This window comes from Mycteria americana, chromosome 7 (genome assembly GCF_035582795.1).
Source record: "Mycteria americana isolate JAX WOST 10 ecotype Jacksonville Zoo and Gardens chromosome 7, USCA_MyAme_1.0, whole genome shotgun sequence".
NCBI lineage: Eukaryota > Metazoa > Chordata > Aves > Ciconiiformes > Ciconiidae > Mycteria > Mycteria americana.
Genome location: NC_134371.1, coordinates 17004414 through 17010541, shown reverse-complemented (window position 1 = coordinate 17010541; position 6128 = coordinate 17004414).

Below are 6128 nucleotides of genomic sequence, written 5' to 3'. Positions count from 1 at the left end.
TAATTTCCAGACTGATTTTTTTTTTCCCCCCTTCATGAAAGCATAATGCTTTGGAACGGTTTTCAAATGCAAGTCTGGCTCCCAAGGACCCGAAAAGGGCATTTGCTGATAAAGAGCGAAATGGACACGGGCCTGTTCTTCTACTTGAGCTTTTTTGAGTCTTTGCAAGATTGCTAGTTTCCCAAAACGTCAGTCCACAGAGAGTTAATCTTACTGGCTATACGAAACTATATATCTACCTCTGGCTAAACTAGAAGTGATACACATCCAAACAATTACTTTTCTAATAAAATACTAGAAGATATCCTTTACGCAACAATCCATCATCTATAATGTCCTGTCAAAGCTGTTTTAGTATATGCCAATACACTCCAGGAGCCATGGAAAAAAAAAGGAAAGAAAGGGGGGAGGGCGGGGGGGAGGAGGCCTAGCTCATTCTGCCCTGCTTTGAACATTAAAAAGGGACTTCAAGTATTCTCCACTTGCAGAACTTGGCACAAAATCCATTCCTTGTTACAGACTCCTGGTTTTCACTTTCAAAAATGCTTTTAGCTTATATGGCTGGTGAGGAAAAAAAGCTTCCAAACTGTAACTTTTGTTTGAATTGGCAATATGTTGTCTCTATGAGACCACAAAAAGTCTGAATGAAGATCTGTTAACCATACCATTAACATCCATGGAGTATGGGCATAAACCCTGAAAGCTCCCTCAGCCTGGCTGTGGATCAGTTAGTCTAATAAAAGACAGCATTTTTACTAAATAACTTTGCCTTGTTTATCCCTCCAGATCATTTTGGTTAGTAACACCAGTGTTATTTGTGCCTGGTACATCACAACCTCCACCCGGGTCTCCACCCCCTTTGCAGAAAAGGGCCTGAAAAGTTCAGGCACCCTGATAATTCCCCTGGCAAAAACAGCTTTGCCAGCCAAAGGGATACAGCAAAGGTGAGGTTTGAAGAAAGGTTTGTGATGTCCTTGTTGCAGTCACTGGCCCTCTCTCCCTTCCTTATCTCTCACCACCAGCTCAGCCATCACCCGGGGCTCAGCATCCTCCAGTGGAAATGGGTACCAGACCGTAGAGTAAGCCCCTACATATTGCACCACCTTAGGCATCTCCTTACTAAGTATTTAGCTGTTTATTCTTTACTACTTTTCCCCATTTCATCTACACAAAGGGCTTGGGGCAATAATGATAAAGAGTTCTCTATATGCCCATAATAAAAACAGCAAAACACCTCAGTCCTGCCCTTGTCGTCCAGCCTGAGGCCACAGCTCACAGGTTCTGTGCTTGGAGCAGCCTCTTCATCTTGGCCCTCCTGAAGGTCTCCATAGCCTTTCATGTATCAGCATGACACTCAGTGCTCTCATCCCATTTGGTTGCCCAGAGCTTCGAGGTAGGTAGGGTTCTGCACGTGCTTCTTGGACTGCTCTGCCATGCTCCAGCTCTGAGCCTGCTCACCCCTGCGCAGTAACAAAGGCAAAGGTACCAAACACCCGCTCCCATTCCTGCCCTGACGTGCCTTTGCACCTGCTTACTATTTCTAGCACGTTCCACTACCTGTACAGAGGAAGAAATGCTTTATTTTAGTAACTGACTGCAACCTGGAAACATCATATGTCCAGAGCCTCAGAAAGCATGAGTGCCAAACCCCCTCTGATCTGGCTTCTCAGCCTCTTAGGGTCTGGCATGTCTACTTCATTTCTCAGCTCCTCCAGAGCCAGGCTTCTCAGCCTTCCAACGCCTCTAGCTCCAGACTGTGATCAGAACTTATGGAGACTACAGGTTATTGCAAAACAGGAACCCTTTGTGCTGCTACATTTGCTATACTACTATGACTACTGAAAACCGCCTGCATTAAACACTATAGCTGATATGGTGCCCAAATAACTGAACTTCAGATCATCAGTATCATGCAATTCTCAGCCTGCGATCCTTGTAACACAGTCCTTAACGTACATGTACTCTTCAATAACTCCTCAATTCAAAATCATAATCCTAACAGTCCCTTTTCCTCAACACAACACTTAACTATGCAATGTAGTTTGGGAAAAGAAGCATGAAGAAAAAAAAAAATAGAGCTACCATCTAACAAACAACTTTGCCTTATTTTTCACAACACATTCTTGTTGGCCACAGATGACAAAAGCAATTTAGGACAATTACAGATTAACCACAAATACAACCAAACACAAAGTCAGAGTGGATGCAGACCGACACACCACTAAATAGCCATAGTCTATAATATCTCTAAATTAGCTATTTTGTTTCAATTCATTAATTCTTAAATTAGTAAACTGTACACCTGCTTTGGCAAAGCCTGTTAGTTTCAGCTGCAGCTCGATGTTGCCCTCCTGTGGGCCAAAAAAAGGGAGAGCTGTTGTGTTTCTTCACGCCTTTGCCATACCAAGAGAAATCTGGGCATGGCCTGCTCCTTTCCAGCTGAGACGGAGTAAGCACAGATGAGCCGAGTCCCTGTGAATCATGTAAATGTAACATTGTTCTCCAGATTTAATCACTTCTGGACTCCTTTTTGTACAAGTCTGCTCCAGATCAGCCATAGGAATAAACATCTGCATCTTGCCAAATTAGCCACAGCTTACAATAGGATATTTATGCTGACTTTCTTCTAGCTGAGGGAAAAGAGGTGATACATCAAGTTTGCTGGAACAAAAAACTACTCGGCAATTTTTTCAGCAGGTTTGAATGGCAGAGTGAATTTTTTCTCATCCTTTACCTCCTGACAGTACAGGTGCCCAACAATGGGGTCTTCAGTCTTGAGAACTCCCAGGCATAAAGCATTTTTGCTTCCAATCTGATGAAGGACTCTCCCTTGCCTAGGCTGGGGTGGATTTGTCTGCAACAGCCTCCTTATAGCAGAGTTAAGTGTTTGTCACTCATGTGGCACTTCCCATGTTTTTGTCACCTGGGGACTGTAGATCCCCATTTCTGTAACAGACTGAGTTTGGGACCCATCTGAATTCTGAACTATGGCTGAATTGATTTGGGGATGGCACATAGTTAGGTTGGTCTCCAGTTGGTCTTCCACTTCCTAAGGATGGGATAAAGGGGCAAATCCCCCACCAGTAAGATGTAGGGAATGCTCCAAAACCAGTGACTTTTGGAACACAAACAGCACTTAAAGACTGGGAAGCTAATAATTGATCTCTTCATGCCTGAAGCAACAGCCAGGAGACAGGATGGGAGTACCTGGGCTATGTGAGAAAAGAACATAATCCTTTTCTTGTGCATGATGCATGAGTAAGTGGGAGCCATGAGGAACACTACCAGTGAGGGTAGTAGGGCTTGTTTTGTTATTTAAATTGGTAATTAATAATACTTCCTGCATCAAAGCCCCTAGGAAGTTATTTATAATGCTGTCATGGCTCTCACTCCAGCGAGGTTGACTCCCCCGAGACTCCTGCAGGACCTGCAGAGTGCTAAGGGAAGGAAAAGGTGTTTGAGGCAGCCGCAGGCAGAAACTGAGTTTCAATTCCTTATCAGAGCAGCACAGCTCAGGTCTGTGCCAGGGTCACTGCAAACCTCAGGGAAAGATAGTTTCACTTCCAGCCTACGAACTGAGACTGTCCTCCTTCCTGAGATGATATTTATGGCGCTCTGGAGCAAAATCACATTGAGCTCACATTTCCGGGTCGTTTATTTTCACTGATGATGCAAGTTGCCCATAGCATTGTTCCAAACAAAAAAGGGGGTTAAAACTTCAGCAATAGAGTTTGACTCTACAGGTAATCAACATGAAGCAATAAGTTGTGTAGTCTTGGATCATCAGTAAAATCCACCTCCAAATTCAGCAATTAACTTTGTAGCTGGGTTTGACTGTTGCTATAGGCCAAACCAACATCTCAAATCCAAACATAACCTCAAACTGTGGAAGCTGAGGTCAGACAATTGTGGCTTGGGTTCATGTCTAGTTGCTACCAAGTCAAAGGCTTCCCTCTCGAAAACAGAGTGCTAATGATCAAGTGACAATCCAAATGCAAACAAGAAAGAAGCACCAAGAAAACATCTGGAAGCAATACTGGTAGGAAGAGAACATGGAGACGTGGCCAAATGCTTCACTGCCAAAGAGGGGAGGAAAAAAAAAAAAAAATTAATGACAAGGGGCTTTTCCCTGCCTGCGTTCAAAGATCATCAACAGAGCATCTGTGTAGAATAAAAGACTAGGAGAAAAAGTACATACGTGGCTAGGGAATAAGGAAAGAAGAAACTGCTAGAAAAGCAACTCCAGAGCAGCTAAGGAAAAGGCAGCTGATTAGCATGTAGTCAGTTGAGATCTACACAATAATAGCATAATCAACATTCATATACGTCTGTCCAATAAAGCCTGTAGGAGCTGCCATTGTTCTTTAACAATCACCAAGTTTGTATCAGAAATTCAGAAATAAAATCAGAAAATCAGAAATATCAGGCAAACAAAGTCAAATTTCTGAAATCTTTCCTGCCACGATTGATCTGTTGATTAAACATCAGGATGATGCAAGGAGTCAAATTAATGAAAGCCACTGGAAACTTTTACATTAATGCTTAGGCTACAGTGGCTGCTGACACAATGAATTTAAATTAATTCCAGAGACCAGCTGGCAAAGAAAATATGTTGAAGCAGAGGGAAATTTTTAAAGCAAATCTGTGCATTTCCTGAAAAGGTAATTTTGCTGGGGCTGGGGGGGGGGGGGGGGGGGAGAGAAAAAGGAAAGCTACTTTTCACTCTCCTGCAGCAGCTTTAACTTCAACAGAAACATTGCTCCTTATCCCCCAGCCAGTTCTTACACACGCACCCCCTCAGGGCAGACTTCCAAATATTAGGAGATGGACAGAGATGCAGCACAAATATTTACTCTGTTCTGCGAGGTAGAAAGCGAGGGGTAGTAAAACACAGGTTTTATAAAAAGAGAGAGAGATGCACGTCGCCAAGAGCACCCATCGCTTGGTTTCCATTTCCCAGCTCCCAGTGCCTCTCTGCAGGAGGCTGAGGCTCCCATCGGGGTGGGAAGAGCCCACTGCCTGGCTGCAGGCAGGGCTGGCAGCCTGCGTCCTCAAGGATAAGCTTTGGCACATGCCTTCCAGCCGAGCTTCTTCCTCATGGGCTGCAAACACAGGAGCCGACACCCCTCACAAAAAGCCAGGACACAGGAAAATCTGTTGTCAGTACAAACAGCTTTTAGAAGAGCTGGTTCTGCAGCTGAAAGCACTTGTAACCTACTGTTCAAATTAGATAATGGAGCAAAGGACAAATTACTGCCTCTTTCCAGCCCTGCTCAAAGCAAGTTTCACAGGCTTTATTCTTCCTCTGAATCACTTCAGCTCTAGCACAGTCTTCCAGTTAAAAAGCCATTTCTGAAAGTGCCTTCCTCCAAATGAAAATTCAAATAAAATACAATACATGCAGACATTTATTTGTCCTTAATAGCACCTTCCTTGATGGATATATACTTTCTATACATCTAGGAAATGAAACCTGAGCAGAGATGTGAAGAATTTGCGAGGAGGAAAGATCCCATGAGTAAGCAGCTGCTTTATTAGCAGCCGTACAGCTCTTGATTTAGAGGCTTCATTCACTCAGAGCTGATGAACATCTTCTGTGCCTGATGCTATAAATGTCGGTCGGGACTAAAAACGGCAACAGGACATTTTTGTTGTTGCTTCCCAGCCGTGTCACCCGAGTCCAACGAAGCTGAACGGGTGATATAGGAAGCGGATCCTCTGGCAGCAGCATAGCAGCCCCGTCCCTTGCACCGCACCTCCTCTTTCACTCCCGCAGCGGGGACGGCTGTCGAGGGAAAGCAGAGCCATGAAAACAAGCAGGTCTCCCAGAGACTGCCTGGCAGCCCCGCGCGTGCACCGAGCCCGCTCTGCATCTCTAAACTTTCCACTGATGTGATGAAACCCTGGTCTCTCCAGAACCGTTTCATACTTTCAAAACTATCTGGATTGTCAGACCTGTATTCATTCCTGGCCAAGAATGACCTCTTAAGATAAACGCAGCATTATTTACCCGGCTGACAGCCCAGCTGTGGTCAAAGAGTGCTGTAGCATAACCAGAGTGTCCAGGCGCTGGAGAAGACCAGCACCGTGGTATTTGTGAAATAGTGCTGACACGTGGCACAAGAACA